Source organism: Dendrobates tinctorius, unplaced genomic scaffold (assembly GCF_039654945.1).
Source record: "Dendrobates tinctorius isolate UK_male_01 unplaced genomic scaffold, ASM3965494v1 ptg000071l, whole genome shotgun sequence".
In the NCBI taxonomy this organism is placed as follows: Eukaryota; Metazoa; Chordata; class Amphibia; order Anura; family Dendrobatidae; genus Dendrobates; species Dendrobates tinctorius.
In genome coordinates this window covers 6872000-6891892 of record NW_027361739.1, presented here as the reverse complement: position 1 = coordinate 6891892, position 19893 = coordinate 6872000, and positions in this window count along the sequence as shown.

Sequence of the window (19893 nt, the reverse complement as noted above, 5' to 3'; positions counted from 1 at the left end):
TGTGGGAAATGTTATTTATTAAGTTTTTTGTGTGCCATATCTCTGTGATATAAGGGCATAAAAGTTGGAAAATTGCGAAATTTTCAAAATTTTCATTTTTTTCACAAATAAACGCAAGTTATATGAATGAAATTTTACCACTATCGTAATATCGTAAAGTACAATATGTCACGAGAAAACAAGGTCAGATTCACAGGGATCCATGGAAGCGTTCCAGAGTTATGACCTCATAAAGGGACAGTGGTCAGAATTGTAAAAATTGGCCCTGTCATTAACGTGCAAAACACCCTTGGTGGTAATGGGGTTAAACATGTCAGTATGATTTTACTGTATCGTGCACTGAATTGCCGACTTTTGTTAAACGACACCGGTGCGCATTTCTCACAAGTCACACGTCTGGTCCGTGTGTAATCTGTATTTTTCTTGCTCCCATAGACTTGCATTGGCGTATTTTTGGAGGAATACGCTGACAATCGAAGCATGCTGCGATTTTCTCAGCCCGTAAAATACGGTTGAGAAATATACGGCTGATGGGAGCTACCCCATAGAGAAATATTGGTCCAAGTGCAATGCGTTGTTTTTGCTCCTCTCACTTGTCCGTATTTCTCTCTAGCATGATGCAGGCCTAAACCTTTCCTCCAGATGTAGAGGATGCCCCCTTATCCTCGTTATGGCAGTCCGTTCAAAGCATGCGTTAAACGGACTGCGCTAACGCAACTCCTTTTTTAGATCGCTTTATGCGATCGCGCTAGCGCAGCTGCTCCATCTGCGCTAACAGTGACGGACCCTCGAACGCTGTAGACCGCGTCCGAGGGTCCATCACAGCTTGACGGCATATCGCTAACGCATGCCGATTATGACATGCGTGAGCGATGCGCTATCTTATGGAAGTCCATGGGTGCGTTAACGGATGAGTTACATCGCGTTAATGCCGCTTTGTAATGCAATCCGTTAAACGGACTGCCATAATGCTATATGAACCACCCCTAAGTGTAAAATATCATTAGAAAGGTCTTTGTACTGTCCTCTCATATATTTATACATTAAAATAAGATCACCCCTAAGCCTTAGTTTTCCAAACTAAATAACCCCAAGTGTAATAGCCTGTCTTGGCGGTTGCGGGATGCAGTGACAGACAGGAGGCAGAGCAACGGTTAATAAGATGTAACAACAAGGTATTCACTCCTCGCAGGGAGGTTAATGGTTAAATGAGGGATAATAGGGATAACAAATGTAAAACAATAGCAGTCCAATGAAGGAACTTACCTTGTCCTATTTGCTCCTCTGCAGCAGATGATCCTGCAGGGGGGGTTGTAGAACCGGCAGCAGTCGGGCAATGTCCTCAGATGGGGTCCTTTAAATGATGGTCCGTCTTCTGGCAGCAGCGGTCGGTCTCCGGTACCTTCCACTGAGCTCCTCATCCATAAGCATGTGCGGCCGAAACAAACAAGGCCGCAGCACTCTCAGAGTCAAATGTAAATGGGCGGGAAGCAAGTGGCAGGGAAGGCCGCAACAGTCTGTTCAGTACTTGGCCTTCTCTCCTCTGCACATGCGCGATACTTTCACAGTCACTGAGCGCACGGAACTTCTGTCTCTGGCAGCTACTGAGCGCATGGCACTTCTGTCTGCAGCGATCCTGCTGGAGGCAGCAGGGACTAACCAATACAGCCCGTCGCTGCACCGTCACTCAGAGGACAGAGCACTCTGCTCACCTGGCTGCGTGCTGCTGCTGGTTCGTTCCAAACTACCTGTGGCTGCGCGTGCTTTGGTCTTTAAGCTGCCCCTCCTACCCGGGTCATGAGGTTGGTCTGGCTTCTCATTCCTTCCCCCAGGCAACAAGGGAGGCAGCCTCAACCGTTCCGGACCTGGCTCGGTACAGGTACCCGCAGCCCGGTCTTCCTCCTTACACTATAATAACATTGGTCGCTCTTCTCTGCACCAGCTCTAGTTCAGCTATATTTTTCTTATACACAGGAGACCAGAACTGTACAGAGTATTCAAAGTGTGTTCGCACTAGTGACTTGTATAGAGGTAAAATTATGTTCTCCTCATTAGCATCTATGCCTCTTTTAATGCATCCCATTATTTTATTTGCCTTTGCAGCAGCTGCCTGACCCTGCCACTAAATGTGAGTTTGTCATCCACCCATACACCCAGGTCTTTTTCAGTGACAGTTTTGCCAGTGTTTTACAATTAAGCACATAATTATACATCTTCTTTCCTCTGCTCGAGTGCATGGCCTTACATTTATCCCCATTAAAGCTCATTTGCCATTTATCAGCCCAAGCTTCTAGTTTACATAAATCCTCCTGAAATATAAAATTGTCTTCCTCTGTATTGATTACCCAGCAGAGTTTAGTGTCATCTGCAAATGTTGAAGTCAAGTCACAGACCATTCCAGGGTTAACTTCTTCTGTGCTGAAAATTTTGTCGCATGTTGAGCTGGCGATGAGGGTTGCAAGTCACACAGATGCAGCAGCTTTTCCACTTGGGAGACTGAGAGGCAAATAGAATCAGATCCCAACTGATGGATGACCATTTTCAATGGGAATACCCATACAGTATGTATGGGATGTTGTTATCTCTCAACATCCCGCAAATTCTCTTCTCTTAGCCAGAGTCATTGCAGACAAATCCGGGACAACTGCAAGATTTTGAAAAGGTGTTGAGAGCACAGGTTTTCCCCTCCAGCTAAGCAGAAAAATCTCTTTGGTCCAATAGAAGTGAATTTGGGCTAAAGTGTCTCGAGAACTCGAACGGTTAAGGTTTTTAGGCATAGCGACTCTATGGATTCTGTCCACCAGGAGGACTCTGGTATCAGCACCCAGGATCACCTTCTTTAAGAGATCCTGGAAGTATTTTGTAAATCTTCATCTTTTATTGACTCAGGAATACCCCTCAGTCTTACATTATTGCGCCTGGACCTGTCTTCCCGATCATATACTTTGGCTTTTAGGAGGGAGACTTCATCCTCTAGGGCAGAGTTGGCATCTATTAGGTCATTATGAGAGGTGGCATATTCTGATATTTTAGCTTCAATGTGCGCTGTGTTTTCACCTAAAGCATGCATGTCTTTTTTAAGTATAGCCAACATGCCTTTAAGATCCTCCTGTACTGACTGTACTGAGGCTCTAAGAGCACTGAGAAGCTTTTGCACAGTTTTCTTTGTTAAGGGGATGTCTGCAGCTTCTAAGTTATCCCCTGCTGCAGCAGAATCCAGCGCTCTGGTGCGGGGACTGTGAGGAGGAAGAAGAAAGGGATGGCGCCATCTTGCCTGACTGAGGCTGGTTTCACATTTGCGTTTTTTTTCGCGGTAATTTAGCGCTAAATAGCGCATGCGTTTTTTTTCCCTATACTTTGCATGGGATGCGCTTATGTGCGCATACACATGCGTTTGTACGCGTTTTACCGCGCATGCGTTTTTTTGCGGTATGCGCTCGGGCGCACAAAATGCAACCTGTTGCATTTTTTGTGCGTCCGATTTGCCTCAAAAAAACGCATGCGCGCGCAATGCGTTTTTTTACAGCAAGACACCCAATATAAGTCTATGGGTGCGCATATGTGCGCATTGGCATGCTTATGTATGCGTTTTTTTGCACATGCGTTTTTTTTTGTTAACCATGGAATTTAGGGGTTTGGGTTAGAGTTAGGGTTAGTTAAGGGGGTTTAGGGTTAGGGTTAGGGTCAGGGTCAGGGTTAGGGTTGGGGTTAGGGTCAGGGTTAGGGTTAAGTATGGTTTGGTTAAGGGTTAGGGTTAGGGTCAGGGTTAGGGTTAGGGTTAGGGCTAGGGTCAGGGTTAGGGTTAAGTATGGTTTGGTTAAGGGTTAGGGTCAGGGTTAGGGTTAGGGTTAGGGTCAGGGTTAGGGTTAGGGTCAGGGTTAGGGTTAGGGTCAGGGTTAGGGTTAGGGTTAAGTATGGTTTGGTTAAGGGTTAGGGTCAGGGTTAGGGTTAGGGTTAGGGTTAGGGTCAGGGTTAGGGTTAGTAAAGTCATGGTTTGGGTTAGTGTGAGGGGCCACCTAATGTTGGAAAAAAACGCAAACGCGGTAAAAACGCACTAAAAATGCATAAAAACGCATAAAAACGCTGCGTTTTTTTCATGCATGCTCATAAAAATGCTTGAAAAAAATGCAGCAGTTGTATGCTTTTGTATGCGTTTTTTCAATGCGTTTTTTTGCGGGAAAAACGCGCTGCAAAAAAAAGCAAGTGTGAAACAGGCCTGAGCCGTGTCTGATTCCTGGGCAAAGAAATCCATAATCTTGGCGGGGGACCTCTGTTTCTGTGACTAAATCCTCGGCATTCTCCTCACCGAGTTCTCAGGTAGCATCTGGAGTAGTTTCAGCCTTAAATGCCGCTGTGAGCCACTTACAGAGCAGGAATAAGACCGGAGCTCTACGTCCGGCGCTATCCGCGATCAGGCCACGCCCCGTCAGTGTCTTTTTTTAATTAAAGGATTTTATTTTTTATGTGTCTTTTTTATAATCTAACTATGGGGTTAGTATTGGGGGTTATTTTGAAGTCAGCGGCCACAAAACTGCTGACATCAACCTTACAACTATTACTCCACTTGCCACCACACCAGGGAAAGTGGAACCCCACATCATTTTGGGGGGATTTCCCATATAATAAAGGCTAAAGCAAACAGTAAAGGCTAAGCAAACAGATGTGAGCTTATATTAATAGCCTTGGAACCTTTATGGCTATTGGCTCCTTCTCAGAACTTTTAACATCAGACATCAGCTGTCGGTTTTCCCCCTGCTGCTAATGAAAATTACGGGGAACCGCCACACATTTTTTTTCCCTTTTTTTTTAAATTTATTAACAAGAACAGTAAGGTGACATCATAGCAACTGTTTCTATTGCTTTGCAAAAGCCAGTGCCAAACTGATACTCATGAGGCCAGCACTTGGCATTCAACATTCCATCGCTGGAGCTATCGTGAGACCCAGTGACTTGAACTCAGGAAACCTTTCAGGTTTCAAGAGTTCACAGCCACCGGGTCTCCCAGCAGCTGAAAACAACAGTAGACTGGATAAATGCAGACCTCTTGTGTAGCCTATATTACTAGGAAACACTCCCACAAAAATGTCTGAAACTGAGGGCCCCGTCACACATAACGACGCTACAGCGATCCCGCTAACGATACAATCAGATAAGGATCGTTGCTGCATCGCTATGTGATCGCTGGTGAGGAGGGCTTTAAACTAGAAGAAGAGGGGATGGGAGGAAAAACAACAGACAAGAACATGCAGCAGAAGGACAAATTAATCAAGGATACTAGATGTGGTAAAGAGGACCCAAGACAGGGTACTCAGAAGGAAGCTAAGAAAAATGAAGCAAAACTTCTTTCCTGCATGCTGACCAACGCAAGGAGCCTGACCAATAAGATTGAAGATCTGGAGTTGGTAATGTATGAGGAAAAATATGACATAGTAGGAATAACTGAGACATGATTAGATGACAGCTGTGACTGGGCGGCTAACTTGCAAGGATATGATTTGTTTAGGAGGGATCGTAAAAAAAGGAAAGGGGGTGGAGTCTGTCTATATATAAAGTCCATTTTAAAGCCCACACTAAGAGAAGATATACAAGAGGGAAATGAAGAGGTGGAGTCTCTATGGGTGGAGATACAAGGAGAGAAAATTAATAAAATCCTCATAGGGGTTTGTTATAAGCCACCAAATATAACAGAAACCACTGAAAATGTATTATTGAAACAAATAGACAAGCAGCAAATCACAATGAGGTGATTATTATGGGGGACTTCAACTACCCCGACATAGACTGGGAAACTGAAACCTGCGTATCTCAGAAAGGAAACCAATTTCTGTCAGTAACCAAGGATAATTATCTGTCACAACTTGTGCAGGGCCCAACTAGAGGGACAGCCCTTCTGGACTTAATTTTAAGCAGCAGGCCAGATAGAATAACAGAAGTACGAGTCGATGGGCACCTAGGGAACAGTGACCACAATATAATACAATTGCACTTGTCCTTCAGTAAGGTGCCCTGGAAGGGGGTTACGAAAATGCTGAATTTCAGGAAAGCAAAGTTTGATCAGCTTAGAGAGGACCTTCGCCGAATTGATTGAGACAATGTCCTCAAAAATAGGAGCACAGAAAATAAATGGGAAATATTTAAATCAGTTTTACACACCCACTGTGAGCTAGCCATACCGTACAGAAATAAAAGGGCTAGGAACAGGAGAACACCAATGTGGCTAAATAGGGATGTAAAAAGGGCAATAAATAACAAGAACAAGGCATTTAGGAAGCTAAAACAAGAAGGCAATGAAGAAGCATTAAAAAGTTATAGAGAAAAAAATAAAATGTGTAAAAAACAAATACATTTAGCAAAAGTGGAAACTGAGAGACTCATTGCTAAGGAAAGTAAAACAAACCCCAAACTATTCTTTAAATATATAAACAGTAAAAAGATTAAAATTGATGGTGTCGGCCCCTTTAAAGAACAATGAGGGTGAAATCATAGAGAGCGATGTGGGAAAAGCAAATGTTTTAAATACTTTTTTCTCAACAGTGTTCACACAGGAAAAGGATTTGCCAGGGGAAATGCAGAGTGATAATGTAAACTCCCCATTAAGTATTACCTGCCTAACCCAGGAAGAAGTGCAGAACCGCCTTATTAAGATTAAAATTGACAAATCACCAGGCCCTGATGGCATTCACCCTCGGGTATTAAGGGAGTTAAGTAATGTGATAGACAGGCCTCTATTCCTTATATTTAAAGACTCTATAGAAACAGGATCTGTTCCTTTTGATTGGCGGCAAGCAAATGTGGTACCAATATTCAAAAAGGGGTGTAAAAGGGAACCTGGAAACTATAGGCCGGCAAGCTTAACATCTGTTGTGGGTAAAATTTTTGAAGGGTTTCTAAGAGATACCATTATGGAATATCTCAATGTTAAAAAATGTTTAACTCCATATCAACATGGATTTATGAAGGATCGCTCCTGTCAAACTAACCTGATCAGCTTCTATGAGGATGTAAGCTCTCAAATGGACCAAGGAGAATCATTGGATGTCATTTATCTCGACTTCTCTAAAGCATTTGACACTGTCCCACATAAAAGATTGGTAAGTAAGATGAGAAAGCTTGGGCTAGGGGAAAATGTGTGTATATGGGTAGGTAGCTGGCTTAGTGATAGAAAACAATGAGTGGTTATTAATGGTGCATACTCAGATTGGGCCAGGGTTACTAGTGGGATACCACAGGGTTCTGTATTGGGCCCCCTACTATTTAATATATTTATTAATGATCTAGTGGATGGCTTACACAGTAAAATATCAGTATTTTCAGATGATACAAAACTATGTAAGGTAGTTAACACAAAGGAGGACAGTTTGCAACTACAGACAGATTTGAGTAAATTGGAGAATTGGGCTGAAAAATGGCAAATGAGGTTTAACACAGATAAGTGTAAGTATATGCATATGGGAAGGAGAAACAGATGCTATAATTACTTACTAAATGGGAAACTGCTGGGGAAATCAGACATGGAAAAAGACTTAGGCATCTTAGTCAATAAGAAGCTAAATTGGAGTGCCCAGTGTCAGGCAGCTGCCACCAAAGCAAATAGGGTCATGGGATGCATTAGAAGAGGTTTGGGTCATGAGATGAAAACATAATTCTCCCTCTGTACAAATCACTCGTCAGACCACACTTGGAGTATTGTGTGCAAATATGGACGCCGGTGCTCAAGAAAGACATTACTGAACTTGAAAGGGTTCAAAATGATAAATGGAGTTGGTTCACTACAATACCCAGAAAGGTTATCAAAATTAGGTCTAATTACTTTAGAAAAGAGAAGACTTAGGGGAGACTTAATATATATGTACAAGTATATCAGAGGGCAATACAGAGATCTCTCCAATGAACTGTTTGTACCAAGGACTGTGACAAGAACAAGGGGGCATTCTCTTCGTTTGGAGGAAAGACAATTTCTGCACCAGCATAGAAGAGGGTTCTTCACGGTAAGAGCAGTGAGGCTCTGGAATTCTCTTCCAGAGGAAGTGGTGATGGCCAACTCACTGAATGAATTTAAGAAAGGAATGGATGCTTTTCTTGTGAGTAACAGTACAGAAGGTTACTAATAACAGAATATTATAGGTAGATGGTTGACCCAGCTTAGGGGAAGGAATTTTTTTCCCTATGGAGAAAATTGGCTTCTACTCTGTGGGTTTTTGCCTTCCCCAGGATCAACAATGCAAAACAGCTGCACTAAAAATAGGCTGAACTAGAATTTCATAAGGTCTTCCTTCAGCCTTCAAAACTATGTTACTATGTTACTATGTTACTATGTATGTTACAGATCTTCCCAACGACGCAGCAATGATACAACGACCCATAGCGATCTTTGTGACGATGTCTGCGGTCGTTGAAACTCTGTCACACCACTTCTGCTCTGACGATGCGGATCACGATGTGGGATGTACTCTGTGACGTTGTAGGCACCCAGGCGTGGTTTAGCATTGCCTTTTCCACACCCCCTTGTCTCCGATTGGTGGTCACTAGAGATGAGCGACTTTGCCTTTTTTCGGGTGGAGTCGGGTTTCACGAAACCCGACTTTCGCAAAAGTCGGGTCGAACGAAATCAGTCGATTATTGTTAAAAGTCAAAGTCCGACTGAAACACGAAACCCAATGTAAGTCAATGGGGAAGAAAAGTTGGCAGTGAGTGGAGGACAGGAAACACACCTAGAGTGCCCATTTTAATGCCAAAAACATCAATTCTTATTCCTTAAGCTTATCAACTTTAATTTACTTTATAATAATAGTTAGGCATTGAAAACTAGGGGTTATTTGGCTAAAGTAGTGGGAGGGGGTAGTGCTGGCTCCAGATTTTCGTGGGCCCAGGGCCAAAGAATGTCACTGGGCTCCTTTAACACATGGCACAATTCATGATCCTTTGATACAGCAGAGAAATAGCGGTACAGTACAATGAAAAATACTTCAATTCTTACATCACATGACTGATATCCATTTTAAATTCTCCAATAGCTCCAAAAACAGACAGCATATTCCTCCATACAGTATTATGGCCACTGCATAGTGCGCCATACAGAGTAATGAGGCCCATACAGTATATTTCTCCATACAGAATCATTGGTCCCATATAATGTTCGATACAGTATATGATGAGCTCCACATAATGCTACTGTATATGTTGTTCACCATGGATGAAGCTCCAGTGTCTTATGGGCCCAAATAATGCTCCATATATAATGGGCCCCATTTCTAATGCTCCAGTGTATAATGGCCCTGTAAATGCTGCTCCAGTGACTGATTTCCACCTTTGGAATGCTCCAGTGTATGGTGGGCCCCAGATATCATTCTCCAGAGTATCGTGCTCCCCAAAAATTGCTCCCAACCTTTAAAACAATTAAATAAGTCTCCTCGCTAAGGAATCCCTGTACTCTGGACTCCTCGTCGTCCCCATCTTCCATCTCTCTGCACTTGGACTGTTTAGGTAGAGGGCGTACAGACGTGATGTCATCGCGCTCTTTGACCAGAATGTCAATGTCTGGAAAAGTGTTTGTTTCCGGGGGCAGTATGGTTGCAAAGCTGAACCTTAAAGGAATGTCCAGAAGGGCACCACCAGGAGTGGAGCCTGCAGCTTAATTGGACTCAACACGGGCAACCTCAACCATGCCATCCACAAAAAAGCTGCACAGATTGCAAGCTTAACTCCGTTAACGAACGAGACTCAGGCATGCCCCCGCGGTCCGCGTCCAGCTTACTAGAGGGACACGCGAGGCTCTGGCACGCGCGATCGGCCAATAACAGGTCTGTCATGCCCTTACATGTCCGGGGCTGCACGCGTGCTACAATGAAAGGACCAGCGTGTATCGCTTACAGGTGCGGATAACATGCTGAACCCCGTTAGTGATGGGGATCTGGGATTACAATTCTTCCCCGCAAACAAGCATTTCCCAGTAAGTGCAGGTCAACCGTAATTCCGGAATTAGGCCTAAACGGCATTCCAGAAAGAATGTGAAAAAATTAAGTGTCCAAGCCATAGGTGCTGTAGCTTGCTTAACAGCTGGGCTCTTCTGCTGAGTAGCACACAGTTCTTACATAAACAGGCGGCATAGCTTGGTTCACGGGTGGCCAACTCTGCTGAGTAGCATACACAGTTACTAGGCCCAAAGTATTAAGTGGTGTAAATGCAGTGAAAATCTGGTTCTTTCATAAACAGGCGGCATAGCTCGGTTCACGGGTGGGCTCCTCTTCTAAGTAGCAGACACAGTTACTAGGCCCAAAAGGATTTTCAGGACAATATGCGGTAAAAAATTATTAGAAACACACACGGTGTAGCTCCTTCACAGGTGTACTACACCGCTGGCTACCAGACACCGCTACTATGCCCTAAAACTGTCTATTATTATTGAAAACCATTATTAATGTGAAAAAAAAGATACGCTTTTGTTTAACGAAACGTTCTCGAACGGAAACTCGAACAGCCGAATTTTAATCAAAGTGTTGTAGTTTGACGAACGGATCTAACACCGCCCAAAACAGCTAGAATTTGAACTTGGCCAACAGTTCCACTCAAACACCACTCATCTGTAATCAGGAGGCAGACTCAGACGATCTCAGGCACAGTATGGATTCGACAAGATTGCAGAAAGTTGAGAAAGGGTACAGTATCACCGCATAACAGGTATATATAGCATAGTTTAAACATTTAAAATCTCCGTGTTTATTTCCGGAGTCTGACAAAGACACTCACAGCCTCAGTATGGATTAGACAACAATCTAAAAAGTAGAAAAAAGGAAATGCTGGCCAACCAGGAGTCGTCATCGTTCATCGTTTTGGCAAAGCGGGGGTCCCTTTTTAGGATCTGCAAGGCACAATCTGACATGTGTGCCAATGTTCCAGGTGTCAATGTTTCACTGCGAGTGCTGGGCGGAGGAGCACTTTCTGGCAAATCCGCATCCCTCCAGTCACGCACAAACCCTGTACCTGACCTTGCCATGCCAACATTTTCTCTTGCCCCACGAGAAGCATCCTCCTCTCCTAAATGATCATCCCCATCATCCTCCTCCTCTTCCTCTTCTTCCTCCACCTTGTCCAGGAGAGGTCCCAGAGCAGACAATGGCTGACTGTCATCAAGGCTTCCCTCCTCCTCTTCCTCATCGTCCTCGGCTGCAGACGCCTGCTCCTTAATGTGCGTAAAAGTTTGTATGAGCAGACGCATAAGTGGGATGCTCATGCTTATGATGGCGTCGTCTGCGCTTACCAGTCGTGTGCATTCCTCAAAACACTGAAGGACTTTACAGAGGTCTTTCAGCTTCGACCACTGCACACCCGACAACTCCATGTCTGCCCTCAAAGTGCCTGGCCGTGTATCCTCCCACAAAGGCATTACAGCCTGCCTCTGTTCGCACAGCCTCTCAACCATGTGCAGGGTGGAGCACCTTTCCACTCACTGATTACTTGAGTGCATGGACAATGCGGTCTTTCACATGAAGGTGGAGGGCAGGGATGGCTTTGTGAGAAAAGAAGTGCCGACTGGGTAGGTCATAGCGTGGTACTGCGTAGGCCATGAGTTCGCGGAAAGCTTCGCTTTCAACCAACCGGTAGGGCATCATCTCTAACGAGATTAGTTTGGCAATGTGGGCGTTCAAACACAGTGTACGCGGATGAGAGGATGAGTACTTTCTTGTCTTAGTCATAGTCTCTGGTAGGGTGAGCTGGACTTGAGAGCTGCATATGGTGGAACTAGCCTAGGACATGGCAGACTGAGAGAGGGTTGATGATGGTGATTGAGTTGGTGTTCTTTCTGATGGCCTAGATTCAGTCTTTCATAGCAATAACATTGTGATTCCCTGACTGCTTTGGCCTTGCGACGACACCTCAACATTTGCTGCTGGTCGTGTGCTAACCGGTGGACTTACAGTGGGGGAAATGATGTAGCGTTGCTGACTACCTTCATTGGGAGCAGTTGCACATGTGGTACGTGAAGTTTGGTAGTCCTTCCACACTTGCAAGTGCATGGTGGTTAAATGTCTAAGCATGCAACTGGTATTCAAATTTCTCTGATTTTTCCCTCGGCTAAAGGTCTTTGCGCACTTCTTACTGATAACCTTTGCCTGATCATTAGGATTTTGTTCAAAAAAGTGCCACACTGCACTCTTCCTACTATGGAAGACATTTTGAGGCCTTGCATGCTGTGCTAATTTGACCGTCTGGCCTTGCTGTCCTGCAACTCTTTTGGTTTTTGTAACCCGTTTTTGAACTGCTCCGGGCCTGCCAGGTAACAGCTGTTGCGATGTCGATGCCTGCTGCGGATGCTCCTCCTCCTCTTCTGAGCTATTGGCAGTGGCACCCTCTTCCCCCAATGGATGCCAATCTGGGTCAACAACTGGGTCATCCATCACCTCCTCTTCAATGTCATGTGCACCTTTCTATGTGTCACCATGTAAGGTGGTGTAGTATGCGGGAAGGGGTACCTGAGTTTCATCAGGGTCAGATTCTGGCTCAGTACACTGTGAGGACAATGTAGTGCTCTGAGTGAATGTATCAGCAGAATCATCTATCAGTGGCTGTGCATCAGTGCACTCCATGTCAGATTCTTTTTGGACTGGGAAATTCACGATTTGACTTAATAACCCAGGCATGGTATGTGAAGAGAGCTCCATGGAGTAATCTGTAGTGTGGCCTGCCGCATCCTTTACTTTTGGTAGGGGTGAAGGACACAAGGAAAGGTGTGGTTCCTGACCATGAGCCTCCAATGACGACTCAGTGCTTTTATTTTTTGAAAGTTCAGAAGAGGAGGCGATAGAGCTGGAGGCTGTGTCAGCAATGTAAGCCAAAACTTGTTCCTGAAGCTCCGGCTTTAAAAGCGGTTTACCTACTCCCAGAAAAGGGAGCCTTCGAGGTCTTATGTGCTTTTGCCACTACCAGCAGATCCACCACCAACACCATCATTACCAGCCGGCAACCCCCGCCCACTTCCACGGCCTCTGCCAACACACTTCCTCATTTTTGGGAAAATGTACCCAAAATACCACCAGCAATATGATACTGTAAAACAAGGTACAAGGTGTATATAGGACTGTGGAGAATTTGAATATCCCTACAGACTTCAGGACACTGAACTATTATCTCAGGCCCAGTGTTGATTACACCTCAATATAACAGGCTGAAATTGGATGGTGTATAAAATGTATATATAGGACTGGGGAGAATTTGAATCTCCCTAGAGATTTTAGCAAGCTGACAATGATGCTCTCAGTCCCAAGTATGGCAGCAGGCAGCCTAATAAGCAGGACTGCTGCACACAAAGGTGTGGAAAAATGAACGCTTGGTAACTGGGCAAAAAAGAGGATGAAAAGTATTTTTGCTTTTAAAAAAGCAGTTTGCACAGCAGGGTGAAAACAGCAATGCAGCTATCAGGGAGCCTTATAAGGCAGCCTAATAACCAACAGAGCTGAATGCACCAAAATATAGCCTCCCCTTGCACTGCACACTAACTGGTGTGTTGTACAGGCAAAATCGCTAGCAGCAGAAGCAGTTTTTTGTATCTTCTTCCCTGCCTAACGCTCTCCCTACAGAATCAGAATCAGCAGCAGCTCTCCCTATTCTGAGATCAGCAGAAGTAATATGGCGGTCAGTGTGCACGCCCTTTTATAGCCCCTGTGACGGAGCAGGACCCAAGACAGAGGAGCTGCGTCCTTCTAGACCTACCATGTGTGCGGCGTCGCTTCTGCGAATGCCAAGAAGGGCTGCAACTGCAGCGCAGCGTAGGACACTGCCGCTCGACGACAAAGCCAGAAAGCAAGCGCAATGTCGGACGCTAGCGTAGCGGTGCGGTGTGCACATTGGCTTAAGGCTTGCCACTGACTGGCGCTGACTGCTAAACTAATTCCCTATCCACATGCATAATATCAGAGGGAAGGGGTTTTATAATGAGTCAGTCACCAGAACCATACATCCGTCAACATTCACACATAGCAAGTATAGTCTATACTAGCGGATGGCCGAACGGTCATGCGTGCTTTTTATAGCTGTGCGAGACCTTCCAGATCTCCGAGATGGACCAATGAGATCTGGAGCAGGACCTGGACACATGACTCCCGATCTCCAATGGGAGATCGTCTCGTGAGCATGCCCAGTAGGAGCACAGAGGAACTTAGTCTCTGGAGTGGTCTGCTGCAAAGTAATCTTCTCTGCAGTAGATAGACAGCAGGAGACCACGGAATGTGAGGCTCTGGATTCCTGCAGAGCAGACGCAGAAACCTAACGCCTAACACATGTTCTCTGCTATCATAGCTCTTTTTCTATCTGTGGATGGGCAACCGTTTTAGGTGGACTCATGTACCACGTTTTAACGACTACAGTAGTGCGCTTCAAACGTATTTTTTTTGGTCAAATTTTACATGTATGCTCACTGTATGTATGCTTCACCCGTGACCAGGAGCTACCACATGCAACAGTATCATCGGTGCGGCCGAATCTGGAAGAAGACCCTGCGATCCTTAATGTTCCAGACTCCGCGGTTGGTGATGTAAGTACTTTCTTTGCTTCCCAGAATATAGCAATTTACATTTGTATGTGCATTCCTATTGTGGAATTGATAATAGTAACTAAGGTTTTACCTGTTTAATTCTGCAGTTTACCAAAGTTTTCCCTTCCAGTTCAGATAAGTACACAACTATATTTGCCCGACTCCATTCTCATTACCTTGAGTTAACCCATGCTGACCATGATAAATGCAATGCCAAATAATTCAGTGTTGTGCTGCATGATGTTCAAAAATATTTTGTTGTGTTTTGCTTTAACCGTTATTTTCTTTTTCTGCAGCCCCATGAACAACAACTTGTAACTCCAACAACTAAGGACATCACGTGTAGTGAGCAAAGTATGGAGGATTGTTATGAATGGGTCACCGAGGAGGACAACAGAAAGCCAAGTCCCAGAAAACCAGAGAGGTTGGTAACTATGCAGATTGCAGATCCCTGATCCTATCCACACAACTAGCAGTAGCAGTGGAGCGTTCCTATGATGACCTAGACGCCTCGTCACCACCGGAGGACTGCATAAAGCAAGAAAAGGGGAAAACTAACTGCCCCAGAGCAGACCCCAAAGGAATAGACAGCCCCCACACATGTATTGACGGTGAAACAAGATGAAAACACAAACACAGGCAGGAAAATAGGCTGAGCAAACGATGGGGCCCAAACTAACTATAAAGGAAAGGAAAGGAAAGACACTGTCTGCAATCTGCCAAAAACCCTACAAAAATAATGTCCAACACTTCTGATAACAAAATTAACCCTGAAGTCACTAGACTTCTCCCACTATATCAGCGCTAAATATTCTGAGACAGAGCAAAAAAGAGGCCAATCTAATAAGGGACTAAAAAGCAAATTGGCAAATACAGATAAATAAGAGTGGAAATTCAGCACAGCCCCAGCCGGGACTGGCTGAACCCACAAAAAACTGAATAGACCAACAAAATCAAGTGTGAACATTAGCAAAAACACTTAGCTTTGAGAAGGCTGGAACAGAGCTGAAAACCAAGACCTCAGAAGCCAGAAGCAATCACCAGCACTGACTTAGGGTGTCGGCTGTCTTAAATCCAGTCTAAGATTCCTGAGGTCCAATCGTCGTCCTCATTATCAGGTGGTATTAAATCAGCCTCACTACCTCCTGTTACCACCAGAAGGAGTCTTGAAGGAGAAGTCACTACTGGTGGACCAGAGAATGAACTCACAACAGTACCCCCCCCTTGAGGAGGTGTCGCCAAACCCTCATCCACGCCACCAGGCCGATCAGGATGGGCCCGGTGAAAAGCACGACCAAATCTATTGGCATGAATATCAGAGGCAGAGACCCAAGAATTATCCTCCTGGCCATAACCCTTCCATTTGACCAAATATTGGAGTCTCCGTCTAACCAAACGAGAATCCAATATTTTCTCTACCTCATATCCCATATTGCCTTTAACCAATACAGGGTCAGGAGGTGCTGCCATAGAAACTACTGGCTCAACAAACCTCTTCAACAGTGATTTATGAAATACGTTATGGATCTTGAACGTAACTAGAAGAGCCAATCGAAAAGAAACAGGATTAAGAATCTCCAAAATTTTATAAGGTCCAATAAATCTTGGCTTAAATTTTGGAGATGCAACCTTCATAAGAATATTCTTAGACGACAACCAGACCATATCACCCACTTTAAACTGGGGACCAATGATCCTACGTCGGTTGGAAAATCGCTGGGCCTTTTCCTGAGAGAGTGACAACTAATCCACTACTTGGTCCCATATCTGCTGCATTCTCTCAACCACAGTGTCCACACCTGGGCAGGACGAAGATTCCACTTGCCCAGAAGAGAATCGAGGATGAAACCCAAAATTACAGAAAAAGGGTGACATCAAAGTGGCAGAACCTGCTCTATTGTTCAGCACGAATTCGGCCAAGGGCAAAAATGAAACCCAATCATCCTGATCAGCAGATATAAAACATCTTAAATAAGACTCCAAGGTCTGGTTTGTTCTCTCAGTCTGCCCATTAATCTGGGGATGAAACGCGGAGGAGAAGGATAGCTGAATTCCCAGATTGGAACAAAAGGCTTTCCAGAATCTGGAAACAAACTGGACTCCTCTGTCAGACACAATGTTCTCAGGAATCCCATGTAACCGAACCACCTGTCGTAAAAACAAGGGCATCAACTGAGCGGAAGATGGCAACTTTGGGAGTGCTACAAGATTGACCATCTTCGAAAAATCTATCACAAATCACCCAGATAACAGTCATTCTCTGAGAAACAGGAAGATCAGAAATAAAATCCATTGAGATATGAGTACATGGCCTCTTGGGCAACGGCAGGGGCATCAGCAACCCACTAGAACGAGAACAGGGTTTAGACCGAGAACAAGTCCCACAGGACTGCACAAAATTCCTGACATCACGAGATAAGGTGGGCTACCAAAAAGACCGACTCACCAAATCTCGTGTACCAAAAATACCTGGATGACCAGCCAATGCGGAGCAATGAACTTCAGACATCACTCTCTTTCTCCACTGGTCAGGAACATACAATTTTCCAATAGGGCAATGCTCAGGTTTATCCTCCTGAAATTCCTCCAGGGCGCGTCTCAAATCGGGCGAAATGGCAGAAAGAACTACCCCCTCACCTAGGATGGTAGTAGGCTCGGTCATATTAAGAGAATCAGCAAAGAAACTCCTAGAAAGAGCGTCTGCCTTAACATTCTTAGTGCCCGGAAGAAAAGAGACCAAAAAATTAAAACGCGTGAAAGACAAGGCCCATTTAGCCTGTCTGGGATTCAAGCGTTTTGCCGACTCCAGATAAATCAAATTCTTGTCATCGGTGAGGACCACAACCTGATGTCTGGCTCCCTCCAACCAATGTCTCCACTCCTCAAATGCCCACTTCATGGCCAACAATTCCCGATTCCCCACGTCATAGTTGCGTTCAGATGGTGAGAACTTACGAGAAAAGAAGGCACAAGGATTCATTTTTGGAGTCACAGCGTCTCTTTGGGACAAAACAGCTCCTGCACCAATCTCAGAAGCATCTACCTCCACCTGAAATGGAAGTGAGACATCAGGTTGCCGTAAAACTGGAGCTGAAGTAAATCTCCGCTTAAGCTCCTGAAATGCTGAAACAGACTCAGGAGACCAATTCAGCGCCCTTCTTGGTCAGATCAGTCAGTGGTTTGACAATACTAGAAAAATTACCTATAAATTTCTGATAGAAATTAGCAAAACCCAAAAACTTCTGGAGAGCCTTCAAAGAAGTAGGCTGAACCCAATCAAAAATGGCATGTACCTTGGCCGGCTCCATTTCAATAGTCGATGGAGACAAGATAAATGCCAAAAATGAAATCCTCTGTACACCAAAGAGGCATTTCGATCCCTTAACAAACAGGGAATTCTCCCTCAAAATCCGGAACACAGTCCGGACGTGTTCCACATGGGAATCCCAATCACTAGAAAAGATCAAAATATCATCCAGATAGATGATCAAAAACTTATCCACAAAGTCTCGAAAAATATCATTCATAAAGGACCGGAAGACAGAAGGGGCATTAGTGAGCCAAAAAGGCATCACCAGGTACTCAAAATGTCCCTCCGGAGTATTAAACGCCGTCTTCCATTCATCCCCGTGCTTGATGCGAATAAGATTATACTCCCCCCTGAGGTCAAGCTTAGTAAGCCAGTAGGCACTATTAACTCTGGAGAATAAATCAGACATCAGAGGTAACGGGTACTGATATTTAACCGTCATCTTGTTAAGGGAACGATAATCAATACACGGTCTTAATGAACCATCTTTCTTGGCAACGAAAAAAAAACAGTACCTAAAGGTGATGAGGATGGTCTAATATGACCCTTCTCCAACGACGCCTTAATATAGGATCACATAGCATCATGTTCGGGTACTGATAAGTTGAAAAGCCGACCCTTGGGAAATTTACACCCAGGCATCAACTCAATTGCACAGTCATAACTCCTATGGGGAGGCAAAGACGCAGACTTGCTCTCACTAAATACATCAGAAAAATCGGCTAGATAATCAGGAATATCATGAGACTGAGGAGAGGTGGAGAAAACAGGAGCGTCCCTAACAACACACTGACAGCCCCAACTCACCACAGACCCAGATTTCCAATTCAAAACAGGATTATGAGTTGGCAACCAGGGAAAACCCAGAACAATAGTATCATGCAAATTATGCAGCACCAGAAATTTACAATTTTCTTGGTGGTCTGGGGCAACTCGCATTATCACCTGGGTCAAAAACTGAGGTTTATTCTCCGCCAAAGGAGTAGCATCAATACCCCTCAAAGGAATAGGTGTCCGCAGAGGCGTCATGGAAAAACCACAACGTTTAGCAAAGTCCAAATCCATCAGATTTAACGCTGCTCCAGAATCCACAAAAGCCTTAGTGGAAAACGTGGATAAGGAGCAGATCAGAGTAATTGCCAAAAGAAACTTAGATTGTACACCACCCACAGCAAATGTGTGTGCAAAACGTTTCTCTCATTTAGGGCAGACTGAAATAGTATGAGAGGCGTCTCCACAGAAAAAACACAGCTTATTACGCCTTCTAAACTCCTGATGTCGCGCCCTAGACAAAACCCCATCACATTGCATAGGTTCAGACATTTGTTCAAAAGGTGGCAGCGCCTCCCGTGTAGTTTTATGTTCACGTAAACGCCGATCAACTTGAATGGCTAATGACATAGAATTATCCAGACCAGAGGGAACAGGAAATCCCACCATAACATCTTTTACGGTCTCTGATAAACCCTTCCGAAAGAGAGCTGCCAATGCACTATCATTCCATGTAGTAAGGACCGCCCACTTTCCGAATTTTTGACAGCATAACTCTGCAGAATCCTGACCCTGGTTTAATGCCAACAGGGTTCTCTCAGCTTCATCAACAGCATTAGGTTCATCATACAACAACCCTAAGACTAGAAAAAATGCATCCACATTAGTCAAAATAGGATTTTCAGGTTTCAGAGAAAAAGTTCAATCCTGGGGATCGCCGCGCAGCAAGGAGATGACAATTTTAACCTGCTGCACAGAGTTCCCCGATGAGTTAGGCTTCAAGGCAAGAAATAATTTATAATTATTCTTAAAATTCAAAAATTTAGACCGATCCCCAGAAAACACATCAGGAGTGGGGATCTTAGATTCAGCAGCATGTGACTGAATGAGGTAAGTGGAAATTCCCTGCACTTCAGCAGCAAGCTGCTCCACACGATCAGACAATTGCTTAATCTCCATTGGAAACAAAAAATCCTCCTACGGCCCCAGAAAAAAAAAAAAGAGGAAAAAATATATATATAAAAAAAAAATTCTAACAATTTTCCTTTTTTTTTTTTCTTTTCTA